Source organism: Bombina bombina, chromosome 2, assembly GCF_027579735.1.
Source record: "Bombina bombina isolate aBomBom1 chromosome 2, aBomBom1.pri, whole genome shotgun sequence".
NCBI lineage: Eukaryota > Metazoa > Chordata > Amphibia > Anura > Bombinatoridae > Bombina > Bombina bombina.
This window is the reverse complement of record NC_069500.1, coordinates 1,209,705,846-1,209,729,366: the sequence shown is the minus strand read 5'-3', so window position 1 is coordinate 1,209,729,366 and position 23,521 is coordinate 1,209,705,846. Positions and strand designations below refer to the sequence as shown.

Below are 23,521 nucleotides of genomic sequence, written 5' to 3'. Positions count from 1 at the left end.
CCTGCTGTGATCTGGAACAAAGGTGCTGATCAGCTTGGCGGTGTGTCATCCAATATCTTTTTGTGAGGTCTCAGTGTCACCTGTGGTATGTCTCTGGTTGTGGGTCATTTCCCTTGCCATAGTTAAGATATCTCCTCATGAAGTGGTGTCCACCGATGCTCCCATCTGTGTGGGTGGTGGTATTCCCAATTTGGAGCAGAAGGTCCTGGGGTAATCTTGTGCTCTGAATACAGCTGTGGCATCACCTTTGGTAGCAATGATGCAGGTAGGGAAGCCCCACCTGTATGAGATTATTTTTTGCTCCTGTAGGGTGTTGGTAAGTAATCTCATCTCCCTCCTTTTCTGCAGGGTTGTTGGGCTGAGGTCAGCGAAAATTTGCAAGGGGATTCCAGCATGTGTGATTGGGTGCTTATTTCTGCTATGTCTCAGAATTTCCTCTGTATCCTGATAGTTGAGCAATTTGAGTATGATGTCTCTAGGCAGTGCTTTTGGTGGAGGCCTAGGACGGGGCGCTCTGTGTGCTCTTTCTATTATTATGTCTGGGGATGAAGGAGTGTGCTTAATTGTACAAAAGAGATCCTGTAGGTATCCCTGGAGTACTGTTGGACTGACAGTTTCAGGAATTCCCCTAATGCAGAGGTTATTCCGCCTGTTGCGGTTGTCAATGTCCTCCACTCAGTCCATAAGGCTGTGCACTATTTTGGCGCTGTATAGTGCCTGGTTCAAGGATTCAGTGATTTTTTTCTTGCATAGTTCCTTGTGCTTGTTCAATGGTAGAAACCCTTTGTGAAATATCCATGATATCCTTTCTTAGTTTGCTGAATAAACTTTTAACTTCAGCCATGCACCCTTTAATGTTGTCCTTTGTTAAAAGATTTTTAATTTCATCCTTGGTGACATATTGAGATGGGAGGTTGGGTGATGTTGACATGTGAAAGGAGGGTGCCTGGCAATAATCTGTGGCGAGGGAGTCTCTCTCTTGTGTGTTGCTTTCAGCTGTTTTTAGGTATTGATGCATGTTTTTAGATTTTGTGCCCTTATCAGACAGAGGTATTTTCTTTTGTGGCATTCCAACAGTCAAGGCTTTAGAGGTACCTATAAGTTGATGGAGGAGAGGTTCCTCTCTCGGCCTGGGACTGTAAATGAAACAAAGCTGCTTTGATCAAGTAGACAGAGGCTTAGATCTATTGTATTACTTCTTACAACTGTTCTGTATTGAGGGTGTAAGCTAGTATGTCTTTGGTTAAAAGGTTTTTCCACTCCAAGTGCCAAGACTGCACTCCAATCTCCTGAGGCAAAATGCTGCTCTCTATATTATGGGTGAGCACTGGGGCACTTCTTATTTTTGTTTAGGTTGCTTATGCTATATTTGAGTAAGCAGATCAGAAGTTGCCCACCACTCTCCTGTTATACTGCAGCTGTTCTGCTGTTTATTGCTAGTGTCTTAAACAGTACGGTCCACTTTAAAGCTGCCCCTGATATAATCTTATTACAAGGATGGGCCCTGGGTCGTTATGCTGTGACTAGATGCCTGCTTCAGGCCACGCACCGTGTATACCAAGGATCTATCCCTGTCAGGTATGAGGCGCTTATGTGAAGCATTAGGAGAGCAGCGTATAGCGTATCTCACCTCCTATCTGAGCCTCCGCTCTAAAAGACTGTGCAGGTGACTCGTGATCAACTCCTCTGTGGTGGCCAGCTACTACACTCCCCCAGCTGCAGGATCCCAGAAGAAGATCTCTCGGCCCCCTGCCCCAAGGAATTTTTTTTTTTGTGCTCCCTTCGGGTGATTCGTTACCTCCGATGCAGTGTGCGGCTCTCGTCAGTGAAGGTCAGGGTAATAGGCCTCAGCATGTATTGTGCTACAGTCTTTGAGCCTCCAGCTCAGTCGCCAGGAAATTACCTTGCAGTTACTGGGTATGTGTTCCCGTCAATGTGCCATCAGTTTGGTAGTTAAAAATTGCACATGTTGAATACTTATGGCTGTGTGGGCCTAAGCGGATTGCAGGAGCTCTAAGTAAAAGCAGCCATCTACCCACGCGGCCAAGCTCCGCCCCCACACATATAACATTTTTAAACAAAGAACTAAGATGTTCAAGCTCCAACATGAAAGAGGATGTCTCTTTGTCCTGATCAGTAAGCACATTTTTATCTGACAAATTTTAAATTTAGTTTTCATTTCCTTCCCTTTGCATCATGCAACAGCCACAAGCCAATCACAAAATGCATATACATATATTATGTAATTTGTGCAAATGCTCAGTAGGAGATGGAGTCTTTAGAAATTGTGTTTTATTTTGACTTTAGTAGTCCTTTAAATGGAAAACCTCCTTGTGTAATAATATTAAATGATAATAATATACTTAAAAATGCAGCCCAATATTCCTGTACTACTGAGTGGCACTGGAGAAAATCTAGGAGTTCAGCTGATTTTCAACACTACAAATTTATCTTGAACTCCTACTACTCTGTCTTAATTTCCATAAGCAACACTACTTCTCTACTCTTATCTCTAATCTTTCTTCAAACCCAAAACGTTTGTTCTCCAATTTCAATGCTCTTCTCCGCCCTCCCTCACCTCCTAATACAACTTCTCTGTCAGCTCAAGACTTTGCCAACCACTTCAATAACAAAATCAACTCCATCAGAAATTAAATCAGCACTCAACATAATTCCATTCTCTCACCCCCTCAAATGCTCTCAATCAACCACAACCCACATAACCTTAAACTTAGCTCATTCTCCCCTGTTACTGAGGAAGAAGTTTCAACACTTATACTGCGCTCTCACCTCACTACCTGTCCCCTTGACCCTATCCCCTCACAGCTACTCCCCTCCCTCTCTGCCACCCTTACTCCTATACTCACACACACTTTCAACCTCTCCTTCAGCACTGGTATATTTCCCTCATTGCTGAAACATGCACTGGTCACACCTATCCTCAAAAAACCTTCCCTTGATCCTACCTCCCCATCCAACTACCGCCCTATTTCCCTCATCCCTCTTGCATCAAAGCTTCTCGAAAAACTAGCTTATGCACGCCTATCCCATTTCCTTACAATAAACTCCCTTCTTGACCCATTGCAATCTGGATTTCGTCCCCAACACTCCATAGAAACAGCAATTGTTTAGGTTACCAACGACCTACTTACAGCAAAATCAAAAGGCCACTTCTCTCTGCTTATTCTCCTTGATCTGTCTGCAGCCTTTGACACTGTTGACCACCCTCTCTTGCTCCAAACCCTCCAATCCTTCGGCATAGGTGACACAGCCCTCTCGTGGCTCTCTTCCTACCTGTCAAACCGTACCTTTAGTGTAGCCTTCTCTGGGGCCTCCTCTGCCCCGTCACCACTTTCTGATGGAGTACCGCAAGGCTCTGTCCTCGGTCCCCTTCTCTTCTCAATCTACACGTCATCGCTAGGTTCCCTAATAAAGTCCCATGGTTTACAATATCATTTGTATGCCGACGACACCCAAATCTACTTCTCTGCACTAGACCTTTCTCCTTCCTTGCTAACCCATGTCACTAACTGTCTTTCTCACATCTCCAACTGGATGTCCTCTCACTACCTCAAGCTAAATCTCTCCAAAACTGAGCTCCTTATTTTCCCCCCTTCTTCAAAACTCCCCACCCCAATCTCTCTATAACTGTCGACAACTCCATCATTACCCCTACCCCACATGCCCGATGTCTCAGGGTCACTTTGACTCAGATCTTTCTTTCACTCCTCACATTCAGTCTTTGGCTAAAGCCTGCCGCTTCCACCTTAAAAACATCTCTAAAATTAGACACTTCCTTACAACTAAGATTTTAATCCACTCTCTCATCCTCTCTCGCCTAGATTACTGCAACTCTGTCCTCTCTGGTCTCCCCACCTACCGCCAGACTCATCTTCCTTACAAGTCGCTCTTCATCTGCTGCACCTCTCTACCAATCTCTTCACTGGCTTCCTCTTGCCTGTAGGATCAAACACAAAGTTCTCACTCTGACATACAAAGCCCTCAACTGCATTGCTCCCCCCTATATCTCAGATCTTGTCTCCAGATACTCTCCCTCCCGTCCCCTTCGCTCTGCTCATGACCTCCTACTCTCCTCTTCTCTTGTCACCTCATCACACTCCCGTTTACAGGACTTATCCAGACTGGCTCCCATCTTGTGGAACTCTCTGCCTCGCTCCACAAGACTCTCTTCTAGTTTTAAAAGCTTCAAGTGCTCCCTAAAGACTCTACTGTTCAGGGATGCATACAACCTACGCCAACCTTACTTTATACCAGTTCCTCTCCTCCATTGCTATCCCCTGAATCCCCCTAGCATGTAAGCTTAAGAGTCCAGCTGTTTGTTGATCACCTTCTCAAGAGCTGACTACAACAGTACAACTCTTGGCAGGGCCCTCTACCCATTTGATCCCTATAACTGTTTTTTGTACTCCGCCTTTGTTAATAGCGCTGCGAAATCTGTTGGCGCTCTACAAATAACCAATAATAATAATAATAATAATAATACTTAAAGGGATAGTCTACTTGAAAATTGTTATTGTTTAAAAGGATAGATAATCTCTATTAACCTTTCTACAGTTTTGCATCACCAACACTGTTATATTAATACACTTTTTACCTATGTGATTACCTTGTATCTAAGTCTCTGCAGACTTCCACCTTATCTCAGTTCTTTTGACAGACATGCATTTTAGCCAATCAGTGCTGACAACGGGAATAAGCACAATGTTATCTATATGACACACATGAAGTATTACTGTCTAACTCTGAAAAACTGTCAAAATAAAAGGTGTTTTCTAACGGTTTAGAAATCAGTTTGAGCCTACTTATGTTTAGCTTTCAATAAAGAATACCAAGAGAACAAAGCAGATTTGATGATAAAAGTAAATTGGAAATTTGTTTGAAACTGCATGACCTATCTGAATCATGAAAGTTCAATTTTGACTAGACTGTCCCTTTAATAAAAATATCTGACCCTTCAGAAATGAGACATTTGTGAAATGGTAGTTGTACTCAGCAACAATCGAGCAGTTGAGAAATTTAAAAAAAGAAAGGGAAATATCCCAGTTACTAACTGTAACAGCTGTACAAATTCAGAGCACAAAAAATGAATAAAAGACACATTACCTAGCAGATATATACCTTTTACTGTGTAAATAGCAGAGGTTATAAGGTTGCATTGAGATGAATGCTCCAAGTCAATTAGCTGAAAAGAAATAGCAGCTATTACACACATCTAAACCACTCCAGGTCCCGTTGTGACTGAACACACCACCAGAAGTTTAGGAAGTCCCATGGTGTATCGAACAGCCGAGGGGGTGCAAGCCAGAAAGCAGCAGAGTCCAGCACAAATAATGTGCAAAGAGAAAAAGCGGCTGCACATAGAACAGGCAAAAAAAGGTTAAGAAATAACTTTTAATAGTTCATATAAAAAAGATGGTACATGGAGCCAAATAACCTATAGTTCCTAATAGAAGCTATTACCACATAATAAAGTTTCCATAATTACTAAGTATAAAAATCTATGTAAAAAAGGTGGAATTAGTCTGTTACATGGGCTAATAGCCTGTGGGCTATGTGCATGCAAGAAATCGCTGCAATTACCTCAGATGCACCCACTATACCATGCATAGTGGCTGCAGAAAAGACTGTTTCCGGCAGAGAGCCTATCCAGTGCTGTATGTCACAGCAGAGGATTTATGTAAGGAGTATATTGATGACCCTACAAGAGGAGGATAGTGGATTGGTCCATGCAAAACCTGTGGTAGGCTTGTGACTAACTCCCTGAGACTGATTACAACACTACCAAAAACACAAATACCCCCTCTGTCTCCCAGTAGCAGCTCTCTTAGAGGACAATGGGCCTCAAATCAATCTAGAGTACCTCAATTCTTCACATTGTTCCTGTGCAGGCAACTAAAACACTAGAATACCAGACAAGTGGGAGGTATTAAGTGATCTTTGCCTCCTCCGAGTGACCAGGAATTGAATCCCAGGAGTAATGGCTCATGGAATCTCACAACCTTATGAAAAATCAAAATGTGTTATTACCAGATAAAATCCGTTCTTTCCTGGCAGGGAGAGTCCACAACCTCATTCCTTACTGTTGGGAAATACAACACCTGGCTACAAGGGGGAAGCCAAGACACCCCAGCCAAAGGCCCAAACATTCCTCCCACTTCCCCCATCACCCCAGCCATTTGGCCAAGGGAACAAGAAAAAGTAGGAGAAACATCAGGGTATGAGGGTGCCAGAAGAAGAACAAAAAGGGAGCCGCCCAAAAAATTCTTACTGGCGGGGTCATGGACTCTCCCTGCCAGGACAGAAAGGAATTTATCTGGTAAGCATAAATTTTGTTTTCTTTCCATAAGGCAGGGAGAGTCCACAACTTCATTCCTTACTGTTGGGAAAACAATACTCAAGCTCCAGAGGACACTGAAGGAATAACGGGAGGGAACAAGAAAAAGGCGGACCCTAATCTGAGGGCACCACAGCCTGTAAAACCTTTCTCCCAAAAGCTGCTTCAGCCGAAGCAAACACATCAAATTTATATTATTTAGAAAAAGTATGTAAGGACCAGGTAGCCGCCTTACAAATCTGATCCATAGAGGCTTCATTCTTAAAAGCCCAGGAGGAAGCAACTGCTCTAGTGGAATGAACCGTTATCCTCTCAGGAGGCCGCTGTCCTGCTCTCTTAAAAGCCAAGCGGATGACACTCCTTAACCAGAAAGACAAGGAAGACGTAGTGGCCTTCTGTCCCCTACGTCTATCAGCATAAATGACCAACAAAGATGAAGATTGTCTGAACTCCTTAGTAGCCTGAAGGTAAAACTTCAATGCACAAACCACATCCAGATTGTGAAGCAAACGTTCCTTAACTGAAGAAGGATTGGGACATAAGGAAGGAACAATGATCTTTTAATTAATGATACGATCTGACACCAACTTAGGAAGGAAACCCAACCTAGTATGTAAAACAGTCTTATTGGCATCAAAAACAAAGTAAGGTGGGTCACACTGTAAAGCCGAAATCTTAGAGTCTCTGCAAGCAGAGGCAATGGCTAATAGAAACAAAACTTTCCAAGATAACAGTTTAATGTCAACAGTATGCATAGTTTTAAACTTAGCCTGCTGCAAAACATGGAGAACAAGATTGAGACTCCAAGGTGAAGCCACGGGTCTGAACACAGGTCTGATCCTAGTCAGAGCCTTAACAAAGGACTGCACATCCGGAAGCTCAGCTAATTTCTTGTGCAGCAACACCGAGAGGGCCAATATCTGTCTATTCAGAGAGCTGGCAGATAGGCCCTTCTCCAATCCATCTTGGAGGAAAGATAAAATTCTGGTAACCTTGACCTTATGCCAAGAAAAAACACTTTCCTCACACCAGTGCCGGTAGGTCCGCCACACCTTATGATAGATGTGCCGAGTAACCGGCTTATGAGCTTGAATCAAAGTGTCTATGAAACTATCAGAGAAACCTCTCCTGGCCAAGACTAAGCGTTCAATCACCATGCAGTTAGCCTCAGCGAATCTAGATTTTGATGGAAGAAGGGACTCTGTATCAGCAGGTCCCTCCGACAAGGAAACCTCCATGGTGGAGAAAAAGATATTCTCATCAGATCCGCGAACCAGGTCCTTTGCAGCCAGGACAGAGTAATTAGAATCACTGATGCTTGCTCCTGCTTGATGCGGTCTACCACACGAGGGAAAAGAGGCAATGGAGGAAAGAGATGTATGAGTCTGAACCTCCATGGAACAGCTAGAGCCTCTATCAACTCTGCTTGAGGATCCCTCAAACTCGTTCCGTACCTGTGTAGTTTGGCATTGAGATGAGAGGCCATGCAATCTATCTCCGGCAACCCCCATCTGCTGCAAATCTCTGCAAACACCTTGGGGTGAAGATACCATTCCCACGAGGTTGAAAGGATTGTCTGTTAAGGAAGTCTGCTTCCCCATTGTTCACACCCGGAATGTGGATCGCTGACAGCACACAATTGTGGGCATCTGCCCATTCTAAGATTTTAGACACCACCCTCATCAATAAGGAAATTCTCGTTCCTCCCTGATGGTTGATGTAGGCAACCGTAGTTATATTGTCTGATTGAAATATGATAAACTGGGACAAACTCAGAAGGGGCCAAGCCTTAAGTGCATTGAAGATTGCCCGAGTTCCACGATATTGATCGGGAGTGTGGACTCCTCCTGAGTCCACAACCCTTGTGCCTTCCTGGCATCCTAAACAGCCACCAAGAAAGCGAGTCTCTCAGCAGGCTGTCCAAGTCCAATACGATCTATTGGGACAGGTCTAAATGGTCGCCGTTCCATTGTCTCAGCATGCATAGTTGTAAAGTTCTGAGATGGAATCTGGCAAAATGAATAATGTCCATGCAAGACACTATGAGTTCAATCACCTCCATACACTGGGCCACGAGGGTCTTAAGGAGGCCTGGAGGGCAAGACATGCTGTTACCAGCTTGCAACGTCTCTGATCTGTTAGAAAGATCTTCATGGATACTAGTCTATAACTGTACCCATGAAATTTACCCTGGTATTTGGCGTAAGCAAACTCTTTTCCAAGTTTATCTATTATCCATGTGACCGAAGAAAACTCAGAAGACATTCTGAGTGATCCCTTGCCAGATGGCACCTGTACCAAAATATTTTCCAGGTAAGGTGCTACTGCAATACCTTGGGTTCTGGCCACAGCTAATAGAGCACCCAGAACCTTTGTAAATATCCTGGGTGCAGTAGCTAAGCCAAACAGAAGTGCTGTGAACTGGAAGTGTTAAACCAGAAAGGAAAACCTCAGGAAATGGAAATGATCCTTGTGGATTAGAATGTCCAGGTATGCATCCTTCGGATCGATGGTAGTCAAAAATCGTCCTTTCTGAACCAGGGGAAGGATCGTTCTGATTGTCTCCATCTTGAAGGAGGGGACACTTAGAAATTTATTTCAGATTAAAAGTTCCCTCCTTTTTGGGAACCACAGAGGGGTTTGAATAGAACCCCAGACCTCTTTCTGATACAGGTACTGGGATAATTACTCCTAAGGAGGCTAGATCCCACACACAATCTAAAAAGGCTATCCTCTTCTCTGGTCTTGTAGACAGTCTGGAGAGGAGGAATCTGCCCCTGGGCAGATGAGATTTGAATCCTATCCTGTATCCTTAAAGGGACACTGAACCCAACAATTTTCATTCATGATTCAGATAGAGCATGAAATTTTAAGCAACTTTCTAATTTACTCCTATTATCAAATTTTCTTCATTCTCTTGGTATCTTTATTTGAAATACAAGAATGTAAGTTTAGATGCCGCGCTCATTTTTGGTGAACAACCTGGGTTGTTTTTGCTGATTGGTGGTTAAATTTATCCACCAATAAAAAAATGCTGTCCACATTTCTGAACCTAAAAAAAGCTTAAATGCCTTCTTTTTCAAATAAAGAAAGCAAGAGAATGAAGAAAAATTGATAATAGGAGTAGATTAGAAAGTTGCTTAAAATTGCATGCTCTATCTGAATCACGAAAGAAAAAATTTGGGTTCAGTGTCCCTTTAAGATACAACCTCCAGTACCCAAGGATCCTGAACATCCTGAAACCAGGTGTCTGAGAAAAATGACAGTCTGCCCCCTACACGATCCGATCCCAGTTCTGGGCTGCCCCTTCATGCAGATTTATTATCTGCGGTCTTTTTAGTCTGCTTGGACTTATTCCAAGACTGAGTAGGCTTCCAGGTACTCTTGGGTTGTTCGGTTTTGGAAGATGATTGAGTTCTCTGGGACTTGTCCGAATGAAAGGAATGAAAATTGGAGGACTGCTGTCCCTTAGGTCTTTTCTTCTTATCCTGTGGAAGGAAAGCACCTCCCCCCCCCCCCCCTTCCACTTGAAAGGTAAGGAAAATAGTCTGGATTTAGAAACCATATCCACGGACCAAGATTTCAACCAGGGAGCCCTGTGAGCTAGGACCGCAAAACCTTAAGCCTTTGTGTTCAGGCGTAAAATCTGCATATTTGCATCACAGATAAAGGAGTTATCTTATCTTAAGGCCTTAATCCTCTCCTGAATATCCTCAAGGGGAGATTCCAACTCAATAAGTTCTGACAGGGAATTCATGTTAAGGGTTTGAGGGGATAGGGTAGGCATCTCCTGGACCACAGAGTCTTGAGAGGTTGATGGCTCAGAGGAACTAATTATGCTAGGGGGGTTAGCAGATTTAGCTCCCTTCTTAGACATTAGAATGGTACCCAGGCAAGTGGAACAAAATTGAGCAGGTGGACAAACCACCACATCCTCACAATATAAAAAGGTATTATTATTCAATATAAAAGGTGCAGAACCTTCTAACATATTATCAGAGTCCTCCATTGCTAGAGATGCAATCCCACAGTAAAAAAAAAACAGTTTAAAACAACAATGAATTATTAATAAAAGACTGAGGCACCTTTATAACCCCAATGGCTAGGGCACTCACCACCTGCTAGACCCAGACAAGTTATAGAAACCTCTCTCCGTAAGATTGCCAGAGTTCCTGTAGCAGGATCATAAGGAAAACTAATGTAGCCAAACCCGATTATGTGGTGCGCAAGTAGGGACATCCCCTGATATGAGAAAAGCGTGTGAAGCTATTAGGAGATGCGCAACTCACAAAATGAAAGTGAAACCTGTCTGTTCCATTGCCAAAAGTACACAGTCTATTTGAGCCCAAACCTTCACAAGTGTTCCTTATAGAACAAAGCAGTACTATATTCCCCAATCTGTTCCAAAATAATCTCTAAATTAAATGAGATATTAACCACTGATCCTATTGAGGTTATGAGGATTCAAACTGTAACCATAATAATAGGAGTCCCTACTAAATCATAAATAAAGCCGACCTACCCTCCAGGATCTATGCTGTGGAACAAATACAGCATCTCAAATGTGACAGCTTTGCTGCAGTGTTCTGACAGGGACCTGAGTGTGGAAAGGCAAGCATTGTAACTCGTTAACACTGATTGCCCAGGAGCGGTTAGATAGACAGTCTGGATCGTTTCACAGAAAAACTTTCCCTGCATCTCCAGACTCTAATGTTCATCAACATTCACACTGAGAGATTTATATGATTACTTGAAACTCCAGTCCACTCTTGAATGGAAAATACCCATTAAAGGACTATCCAAACACTTCTCTGCCATCCTCTTCTAGTGTTGAAAGGCAAAGAATGACTGGGGGGATGGGGGAGGGATATTTGGGCCTTTGGCTGGGGTGTCTTTGCCTCCTCCGGGTGGCCAGGTGTTGTATTTCCCAACAGTAAGGAATTAAGTTGTTGGACTCTCCTTGCCTTATGGAAATAAAAAGCACATATTTTCTTCCAGAAATAAGCTAAAGGTTGGTCACTGCTGTAGTTAACAAATTGCACCAAAGTAAATCTACCAATCTGTTTCACAACAATTTATAGCTGGATCTTGTTTCTTTTAAAAAAAATGACACTGAAAAATTGTTAAAAGTTCACTGTGCATATAATCATCCCCATATATGTGTTAATATCCCCATGTGTGATGTGTACACTAGCAAATGATGAACGAATACACATTTACCAACAAAAAATATCCTTTAGATTTTGTTTTTTCTTTTCTTGACATATTTGTACAAACAATATTCACATATACATGTGACCTATAGCACCTCAAAATAAATATATCTATTACAAAACATGCAAACCCCTTTAAACAGTTGTTACATAATCTAAAATATATGTTCACTCAAATTTAAAAAAAAAATACACAAAATCTAATTTATTTTTTTAACAATATCACTGAAAATATGTGATTATGTGCACTTGGTTTCCTGGTGCACTCTTCATGTCTCACACATGTGACAAAGTGTGACAGATGATGAGTGCACCGGGAGACCACAAGCACAAATGTACTGAAGATAAAAGAAATGGAACACAATTAATATAGCGAAACACAGAGAACAGTGTTGAGCTTTCAAATGTGTTTCTACAAAACAAAATAATGGAATTGGGCATCATTACCACAGACAGGGACACCTTGTCCCTTCCAGTCACTTCATATACCTCATACCGAGAGGTATAATAAGCTGAGCAGCTGTAAATTGAACAAGGTTATTGGAATAAGGATATATAAACAGGATTATACTTAATGTATTTTTTTTTTATCTATTTCCCTTTGTTAATGTGTTTTCATACCAAAACTGAGAGCTTTTCAACTTTCAACCCTCTGGATATATATATATATATATATATATATATGTATATGTATGTATATTAAATGTTAAGTTATATATTTATATATCTCTATCTATCATCTATCTATCTATCTATCTATCTATCTATCTATCTATCTGTCTGTCTGTCTGTCTGTTTTTGCATGAAAACTGTAGGCTGTCTTGTCAGGTTAATTGTATTAAAAAAGGTCATCTAAGTAATTTTTGAGGGATAGATTATAAGTGGAGCGCAATATTTGCTTTCGCTGAAGCAATACTTGCACTCCACTTTGTAATACTAGCGCATGCTAATGTGTACTGGTATTATAAGTTAACAGCAATGAGAATGAAAGCTTGTGTTCACATTGCTGGAAAGCATTGCGTTTATGAGAGCGTGCTTCCATAGGCTCCTATGGGAGCCTTGTTCTCATGCGTCAGAGACGGCATCAGAACCTCACACAGCGAAGGCAGCATATTTTTAAATATATATGTATATGATTAAATACATATATATTTATGTATTAATATGTGTATTAGCACACAGTTCCCATAGGCTGCAATGTAAAAGCACTTTTCAGTAATGTTTTCTTTTCTAACAGCCCACTCCCACCAACTTTAGACCCCCAAAAACTGCCTAGTGCAGTAGTTTTTTTATTTAGAAAAGCTATAAAAAACTAAAAAATATATATATATATATAATGTCCTCTATTTTGAGGGCATTTGGGGCACTTTTAGAAAATTAACCAGATATCTGGTTAATTTTCAAAGCGCTAATTGCTACCATGAGCTCGTGGTAGCAATAACCAGCCACTTGTAATGGCTGGTTAATTATCACACGCCCGCAAATGATAATTAAGTGCTCCACTTGTAATCTAGCCTTGAATGTTTTGGAATGTTTTTGGAATAGTTTTACAATCTTTTTTGCATACAACAGAATTAGACTCAAAGTTTCATTATGCAACTACATTTGATCTTCAAGCATAGGGGAAGCTGTTCTCATATTTAGTGATTTAGTGATCTCTCTGACAGGGAGGTTAATATATACAGTATATCTCACATACAAAAATTTGCATAAAGACAGTTGACAAATACTAGTAGAAAAAAAAAAAAAAAAAGAAACAACAACAGCAGGAAACAAATTAAAAATGCCCTAAGTAATCTAAGTAAAGCCAAATGGCCTGGAAAAAGTGAAAAATTAAATCCAGCTCTATTGACTCAACTCAGTGATGAAAAAGAAAAAGGAATAAAACAAATATAGCCACATACATATCACTAAGTAAAGATTAAAGCACAAGCACCCCAAAAGACTGAATAAATATGGAGGCCTCAGAATACTGCACATGCCACATCTCACCTTTAAGCATGAGCATCTCACAGACTCATTATGTTAACATGGGAATATGCCCTTCTAAGGGCAAGATTACAAGTGGAGTGATATTTAACTCTCTCGCTCGAGCATTAACTCCACTAGACATAAGCTTTTTGTGCATGTAGGGTAGTGCTCGTATTACAAGTTGAAAGTAAACTGTTTTTGCTTGCAAGTTAACCCAACACAAGTAAAAAGCCAAACTTGGAATATCTTGCACATATAAAGTAGCAGACAAACTCAGGGTTTTACAGGTTTGGTCGACAACAGGAGAATCAAGGTAGTACAAAATCACAATCCAAAGGTTAAGGGTAAGCAGGAGTCAGCAACAACCAGGCAATGAAGTACCAAATCACAGGACTAAGAGAGTATGAACCAAATGCAGGATTTAAAATACCAAAAATACAATCAGGAACCAAGAAAAGCATCCAGAACAGAGTTCAACTCCAGGGAAAGGATGGATTGGCCTATCAGGATAACAGGAGATTTCCAGGTGGGCTGCAGTTACACTTTAAAGGTGTGATTACTGGATGCAATTGGGCTTTAGAGTGAATATAACAACAATCTGGAAGTTTTTTTAATATAAACAAATATAATATAATTCTAAAACAAAATATTGGGGAAAGGAGTATCCCAGTAATCCCCTGTGAGAAAAATGGGGTGTGAGCATTATACCGACTTAACGGAAAATATTGCTGTTCTCCAAATTTTCCAGTGCTGCTTTTTATTCCTAGTTTGGCCCTGTTCCAGGGTGTTACTATAAAGTGGTCTTAAATTTGTGTTTTGTTTTACTACCATTTGTTAATGTAATAAACAAAATAAGAATAAACCAATAGTGATTAATTAAAAGTTTAGAAATGAATGATTAAAACAATGATTTTTGTCATGCACAAAAAAAATTGAATTCTGGGTAATTACTTTTTGCTTTTTTCTGGAATATTTTAACCCTAAAAGTGATCTCTTGCATAAAATGGAATTGCAATGTAATTTGAATAAAATGATCTCAATAGACTTAAATGGCTTCAGTAAAAGGGTATGAAATTTCTCAGTAGTGAAAAAGATTAAAATTTGCAAGATGCATGTTTTTATATTGCCTTTTACATCAGTGTGTTTCTGTAAAGGAAGGGGTTATCTAATATAATAATAGATGATATGTGACTCCTCTGTGAAGCCAATTTGCTGTTAGAGCTATTCATTATTTTCTACTTTAAGATTAATTAGTTTAACCACATCTTTTCTGATTAATAACATATAAAAGAACTATTGTATTCAGATGGTACAGATAATATATTATGAGAACCTTACATTAAGTTCTGTTATACAGATATGTTTTTTACTTGAATGAATTAATAGGCAGGGAAATTATATTAATGGACATGAAATTACAACAATGATATTTGACAATCATTTGAAAACTGAAAACATTTTCTTTTGATGAAGATCTATGTAGAGGAAAAATACAATTATAAATCTGAACGTGTTTTTTTATATAATTTTATTAACTATTAGAAATGTACATTCAGATTTGGATGAATGCTAGAATATATTTTAATTCCAGTTATTTGCATTTGTTCAAAAACAATGATTGATCCCTTTAATAAAAAGAAAAATGAGCAAATGTTTTTTTTTTCTTTTAAAAATCATTGATTCATTCATGCGCTAAAAACACATTACTCTGAAGGTGGGAAAGGCTATTCTGAAGGTAGGAGACTTCATATTTGCACTTTTCAGAAATGATCCATCAATGTTTCTTGTCAACTGATTGATTATATATACTGTATATTCCATCATATGAGCACAGAACTCTCTGTCTTTGCACATAAAATATAACATTTATTATATAAAAAAACATTAAAATGACATGACATTTCGGTGTCACACAGACACCTTTATCAAATGTGTATTTATTACAAAAATCGGACAAAGCAATCCACCCACAGCCACAAACACCTAAATAAATACCAATATTGTGTATTTGCAACTCATGTAAACAAAGAGTATGTCTAATGGTTTATCTGCAGCTCATCAGAGAAAGAGCCAATTTTGAGCAATTTTCGCTACCTACATTTAAACCCTATTGCAAGTTGATTGTTTTTAGCAGGCCTAGCAAATTCACAATATATCAATATTATATTTATAATTGAAGGCATGTGAGATAGCTGTGGCAAAAACTGTAAAAACAAAAAATGATACTTTTTGCTAATATTTTAGTATATAACTTTGAAAATTGCCAAGTGACCACTGCTGTTGCTGTGATCACCTTACTAAATTATCATCAAGGGTAGCGACATGTGAAATATGGACCCATACAGGCTTTTGGGGGTTATACTATAGATTAGAAAGGCCCCATTGTACAGTACTAAAATAAATGCAGTTTTACAGTGATCACAAAGTTCGTTGAAAGGGACTCGTCAGCTATAAAATAAACTTTATTAGTGGTCTCTAGACATACCAGATTTTTTTTTATTGCACATATAATGACACATTCCCAAGCAAATCCCGAAGACCTAGATTTGGAGTTTGGCGGTAGCCGTGAAAACCAGCGTTAGAGGCTCCTAACGCTGGTTTTAGGCTACCGCCGGTATTTAGAGTCACTCAAAATAGGGTCTAACGCTCACTTTTCAGCCGCGACTTTTCCATACCGCAGATCCCCTTACGTCAATTGCGTATCCTATCTTTTCAATGGGATCTTTCTAACTCCGGTATTTAGAGTAGTTTCTGAAGTGAGCGTTAGACATCTAACGACAAAACTCCAGCCGCAGGAAAAAAGTCAGTAGTTAAGAGCTTTCTGGGCTAACGCCGGTTTATAAAGCTCTTAACTACTGTACTCTAAAGTACACTTACACCCATAAACTACCTATGTACCCCTAAACCGAGGTCCCCCCACATCGCCGCCACTCAATTAATTTTTTTTAACCCCTAATCTGCCGACTGCCACCTACGTTATCCTTATGTACCCCTAATCTGCTGCCCCTAACACCGCCGACCCCTGTATTATATTTATTAACCCCTAATCTGCCCCCCACAATGTCGCCGCCAGCTACCTACACTTATTAACCCCTAATCTGCCGTCCGCACGCCGCCGCCAGCTACATTATCCCTATGTACCCCTAATCTGCTGCCCCTAACACCGCCGACCCCTATATTATATTTATTAACCCCTAATCTGACCCCCACAATGTCGCCTCCACCTGCCTACACTTATTAACCCCTAATCTGCCTACCGGACATGAGCGCTACTATAATAAAGTTATTAACCCCTAATCCGCCTCACTAACCCTATAATAAATAGTATTAACCCCTAATCTGCCCTCCCTAACATCGCCGACACCTAACTTCAATTATTAACCCCTAATCTGCCGACCGGAGCTCACCGCTATTCTAATAAATGGATTAACCCCTAAAGCTAAGTCTAACCCTAACACTAACACCCCCCTAAGTTAAATATAATTTAAATCTAACGAAATAAATTAACTCTTATTAAATAAATTATTCCTATTTAAAGCTAAATACTTACCTGTAAAATAAATCCTAATATAGCTACAATATAAATTATATTTATATTATAGCTATTTTAGGATTTATATTTATTTTACAGGTAACTTTGTATTTATTTTAACCAGGTACAATAGCTATTAAATAGTTAAGAACTATTTAATAGCTAAAATAGTTAAAATAATTACAAAATTACCTGTAACATAAATCCTAACCTAAGTTACAATTAAATCTAACACTACACTATCAATAAATTAATTAAATAAAATACCAACAATTACCTGCAATTAAACCTAACACTACACTATCAATAAATTAATTAAATACAATTCCTACAAATAAATACAATTAAATAAACTTGCTAAAGTACAAAAAATAAAAAAGAACTAAGTTACAAAAAATAAAAAAATATCTACAAACATAAGAAAAATATTACAACAATTTTAAACTAATTACACCTACTCTAAGCCCCCTAATAAAACAACAAAGCCCCCCAAAATAAAAAATGCCCTACCCTATTCTAAATTACTAAAGTTAAAAGCTCTTTTACCTTACCAGCCCTGAACAGGGCCCTTTGCGGGGCATGCCCCAAGAAGTTTAGCTCTTTTGCCTGTAAAAAAAAAACATACAATACCCCCCCCCCAACATTACAACCCACCACCCACATACCCCTAATCTAACCCAAACCCCCCTTAAATAAACCTAACACTAAGCCCCTGAAGATCATCCTACCTTGTCTTCACCTCACCAGGTATCACCGATCCGTCCTGGCTCCAAAATCTTCATCCAACCCAAGCGGGGGTTGGCGATCCATCATCCGGTGCCTGAAGAGGTCCAGAAGAGGCTCCAAAGTCTTCATCCTATCCGGGAAGAAGAGGCGATCCGGACCGGCAACCATCTTGATCCAAGCGGCATCTTCTATCTTCATCCGATGACGACCGGCTACATCCTGAAGACCTCCACCGCGGACCCATCTTCTTCCGGCGACGTCCAACTGCAGAATGACGGTTCCTTTAAGGGACGTCATCCAAGATGGCGTCCCTCGAATTCCGATTGGCTGATAGGATTCTATCAGCCAATCGGAATTAAGGTAGGAATATTCTGATTGGCTGATGGAATCAGCCAATCAGAATCAAGTTCAATCCGATTGGCTGATCCAATCAGCCAATCAGATTGAGCTCGCATTCTATTGGCTGATCGGAACAGCCAATAGAATGCAAGCTCAATCTGATTGGCTGATTGCATCAGCCAATCGGATTGAACTTGATTCTGATTGGCTGATTCCATCAGCCAATCAGAATATTCCTACCTTAATTCCGATTGGCTGATAGAATCCTATCAGCCAATCGGAATTCGAGGGACGCCATCTTGGATGACGTCATTTAAAGGAACCGTCATTCGTCGTTCAGTCGTCGGCCAGGATGGATGTTCCGCGGTGGAGGTCTTCAGGATGCTGCCGCTTCGCTCCGGATGGATGCCGCTTGGATGAAGACTTCAATCGGATGGAAGAACTCTTCTGCCCCGCTTGGATGAAGACTTCAGCCGGATCATGGACCTCTTCAGCCCCCCGCTTGGGCTTGGATCAGGACATCGGAGGAGCTCTTCTGGACCGATCAGTGAACCTGGTATGGTGAAGACAAGGTAGGATGATCTTCAGGGGCTTAGTGTTAGGTTTATTTAAGGGGGGTTTGGGTTAGATTAGGGGTATGTGGGTGGTGGGTTGTAATGTTGGGGGGCTTGGGTATTGTATGTTTTTTTTTACAGGCAAAAGAGCTGTATTTCTTGGGGCATGCCCCGCAAAGGGCCCTGTTCAGGGCTGGTAAGGTAAAAGAGCTTTGAACTGTACTAATTTAGAATAGGGTAGGGCATTTTTTTTATTTTGGGGGGCTTTGTTATTTTATTAGGGGGCTTAGAGTAGGGGTAATTAGTTTAAAATTGTTGTAATATTTTTCTTATGTTTGTAAATATTTTTTTATTTTTTGTAACTTAGTTCTTTTTTATTTTTTGTACTTTAGCTAGTTTATTTAATTGTATTTATTTGTAGCAATTGTATTTAATTAATTTATTGATAGTGTAGTGTTAGGTTAATTGTAGGTAATTGTAGGTAGTTTATTTAATTAATTTATTGATAGTCTAGTATTAGGTTAATTTGTAACTTAGGTTAGGATTTCTTTTACAGGTACATTTGTAATTATTTTAACTATTTTAGCTATTAAATAGTTCTTAACTATTTAATAGCTATTGTACCTGGTTAAAATAAATACAAAGTTACCTGTAAAATAAATATAAATCCTAAAATAGCTATAATATAATTATAATTTATATTGTAGCTATATAAGAATTTATTTTACAGGTAAGTATTTAGCTTTAAATTGGAATAATTTATTTAATAAGAGTTAATTAATTTCGTTAGATTTAAATTATATTTAACTTAGGGGGGTGTTAGTATTAGGGTTAGACTTAGCTTTAGGGGTTAATACATTTATTAGAATAGCGGCGAGATTCGGTCGGCAGATTAGGGGTTAATAATTGAAGTTAGGTTCGGCGATGTTAGGGAGGGCAGATTAGGGGTTAATACTATTTATGATAGGGTTAGTGACGCGGATTAGGTGTTAATAACTTTATTATAGTAGCGCTCAGGTCCGCTCGGAAGATTAGGGGTTAATAAGTGTAGGCAGGTGGAGGCGACGTTGTGGGGGGGCAGATTAGGGGTTAATAAATATAATATAGGGGTCGGCGATGTTAGGGCAGCAGATTAGGGGTACATAGGGATAATGTAAGTAGTGGCGGTTTACGGAGCGGCAGATTAGGGGTTATAAATAATATGCAGGGGTCAGCAATAGCGGGGGCGACAGATTAGGGGTTAATAAGTGTAAGGTTAGGGGTGTTTAGACTCGGGGTACATGTTAGAGTGTTAAGTGCAGACGTCGGAAGGGTTACCGCATAGCAAACAATGGGGCTGCGTTAGGAGCTGAACGCGGCTTTTTTGCAGGTGTTAGGTTTTTTTTCAGCTCAAACAGCCCCATTGTTTCCTATGGGAGAATCGTGCACGAGCACGTTTTTGAGGCTGGCCGCGTCCGTAAGCAACTCTGGTATCGAGAGTTGAAGCTGCGTTAAAAATGCTCTACGCTCCTTTTTTGGAGCCTAACGCAGCCTTTATGTGGACTCTCAATACCAGAGTTATTTTTATGGTGCGGCCAGAAAAACGGGGGCGTTAGTTTTTCGGGTCGTTACCGACAAAACTCTAAATCTAGCCGTATGTGTTTTTTTTCTTGTGATCAACAGTCATTCACTGTCCTTAAAACAGTTGCTCTCTTTATGTGAGAGTATCCAGTGTATAACTCTATTTAGTCTTCAATACTGCTACGATACCCTCTCACCAATGGGGGACATGATTATCACCATGACTTTCAAACACAATTGGCCCCATTTATGGAGCTGCAAAAGCAACAGCAGAGCTAGCAACAGTATTAAGACCGCTGAGTAAAATCATCCCTATCCGATCAGTAAAATTTAAAGCCACTTCCTGTGGCCGATTGGCCACCCACGAGCAAGGGTGGCGTTGAACAAGCAACAGCTTGTGCAATCTGCCCCCTTGCAGCTAATCATTACGCCCGACCTTTGGTAAACTGAGCCCTATGTCTAGACAAGTGACATGCCACAGGTTAATCAGAAGTGCCATTTTAGCAGACCTGTGGTTAGCCATTGTTTCCTTAAATTATCTGACTATTTTCCTTAAATTAAACAGAAAACATGGGCAGGTGAGTAAGTTTATTACAGTTTAGTCTGTAACGAATCCTAAGTTTTTGTTCTGATGGGGATGCAAAAAAGATTTACCTATCCGCATACTATTATAAGTCGCACAGTCTCTTCATTTGAAGCCCACCTTAGCCATTTTAGGGCTAGATTACTAGTGTAGCGCTATTTTAACGTGCGCCCGAAAAGTGGCACATTTGCCCGTTTACGTGCGCATGTTAAAGGGGCAGTATACACTAATTTTAATTTAACTGCATGTAATAAACACTACAATAAAGAATAACATGCACAGATACCGCTATAAAATCTAGTATAAAACTTTTTAAAAACTTGCCTAGTAGCTCTCAATTTAGCACTGTTGATGAGATTAGTCTGGAACACCCAGTGAAAGGGTCTGAGGGCAGACCCTCCCCTGCATATGAATAGGTCCATTATACAAACAGAAGAAATGTGAAGTCTGTATTTCTCAGTATACATTTAAAACTTTGGGACTTGTCTAAGAGTCTAAAAATCAGCACAATGTTATTTAAAAATAAGCAAAACTATACATTTTTACAAAAAGAGCCCCAGATGGACTATATAAAAGAATCATCTACAACACATTTATGCAAAAAAAAAAAATCTAGTGTAATGTCCCTTTAAATAACCAGCCTTTTCAAGTGGCTGGTTAATGCTCCCTCAAGTTCTGGTTAATTAAAAAAATGAGCCCAATTGCCACCCCAAATAAAGTAGAAAGTTATTTTCCTAAAATAAAAAATATGAGCATCTTTAAAGCATCTTCAAAGCAGTTATAAAGGGTTAAATTGAGGAGATGTGGGGCGTTAGAATAAAAATGGCACTGAAAAGTAACTTTACATTAAAGTCTATGGGGACTGTGTTTTTACTTTAAATATATATGTATATGCTTATATACATATATATGTATGTGCTAATATGTGTATATACACATATAAACACATAAATATATGTGTATATATAAGTTTATATTCATATACATACTGTATATATTTTTAATTTGCTGTCCAACGCTGCATCACTTGCGTTGCACTAGGTTCTCTGCCGTGTCTGACGGCATGAGAACGATGCTCCCATTGGAGCCTATAAAAACGCACTGACATTGTGCTTAACTTTTAATACCAGCACACATTTGTGTGCTCTGGTATTACTGATTAGAGCACATATATTGTGCTTGTCAAAGAACAATATTGCGCTCCACTCATAATCTAGGCCTTAATCAGGTACTCCTCTTATAACAGTTGACTGTATCTGTTTTGACTGGCAAGTTTCTAAGATTACCACTCAAGGTGGTTTTGTATAAGCAGAAAACAATGATCGACTTGTGCTGATGATGTCCCAATATTTATGGACAGATTGATTCAGAACTGGATGAGATGGATCATAAATGGTAAGGAAATTCACATGGTTTATACACACAGGATCTTTGCAAACATGGCCCTTTTATCCCTTAAAATGGAATCCTGACTGTGATCACTGATTTTTAATAGTGTCTGGTCATTGTCTGAGTGAGCAGAGAAGAGACCACAACCCATAGTAGATAATATACATTATTTGGATCTAAACATCTTTAACATTGTTGATGATGGACAATGTAGAGTTGGTGCATCTTTATATGCTAAGCCAACTGATCTTAATTCCCTTTTGGATGCCAGCAGCTATCATTCCATTCATCACTTTTGGGTGGGGTCTCTTCTCATATCCCTAATAACACAGAGGTATCAATTATGGGACAATTATATGAGATGAAGGAGAAATTATTGAAGCAAGGTTATGATGTCAAGAATATTGCTAGGAAAATATTTAAAATGAGTGAACAAACTCAGGATTCCTTTTTACGGGATAAAAAGGATCATGTTTTAATGAACCATATCAATTTCATCACCACTTATAATCTATCTTATGCTGTTCCAAATAAATGAATCTATCAATAAATATTAAGACCTCTAGTGACATCCCCTGTCACAACAGATGGGGAAGCTCACAGAAAGGTGTGAATTAGCAATTCCTGTAGACAAAGTGTATGCCTTGTATGTTACATTGTTAAACTTAAATGGACAGTCAACACCAGATTTTTTGTTGTTTTAAAAGATAGATAATCCCTACAGGGGTCTCAAAACACTTCATATTTGAACATGGGGGATACACCAGTACGTTTACCTGGATGATTATTGATTTGGTAATGAAACAGCCCAGGGGTGGCAATAGGGTACATGCCCTTTTCAGAAAAGAGGCCTATTGGATTTTTATGCTTAGGACGCGTAAACCAAATGGCCTAAACATAGATGGAGATATTATCAATTTCTGGGAGTAAAAAAATATGTGGTAAGATGGGACATGTATAGTAATCGGATATCATGTTGAGAACAACAATTACTAATCATTCATTCTATACCAAACACAAATAAAAGGAAAATGTCAGGGTATAGGTAGTGTCCAGCACAAAATAAAGATTGAGGTATTAACTTGTTTACATGCTTGCACAATGTTTATATATATACCAATTGTTCCAGTAGATATGCTGTACTGAACAAGATTAAGATGGATTTAAAGTATATAGCATGTTTAGAAGTAGTGAAGCTACATTGTAGCCAGTTAGGGGTTTATTGCACTATAACATTGTGTTTCCCCTTTATAATGTTATTGAGGATCTGTATCTGCTGTCCCTTTAAGCCTCCATGCT

The 23,521-nt window shown here is 39.6% G+C and overlaps 1 protein-coding gene across 2 annotated transcripts in view; it reads right to left on the bottom strand.

Moving 5' to 3' along the window:
* SGCZ (sarcoglycan zeta) overlaps nt 1-23,521 on the bottom strand; it is a 995,626-nt gene that overhangs the window by 227,014 nt on the left and 745,091 nt on the right. The window lies entirely within an intron of this gene.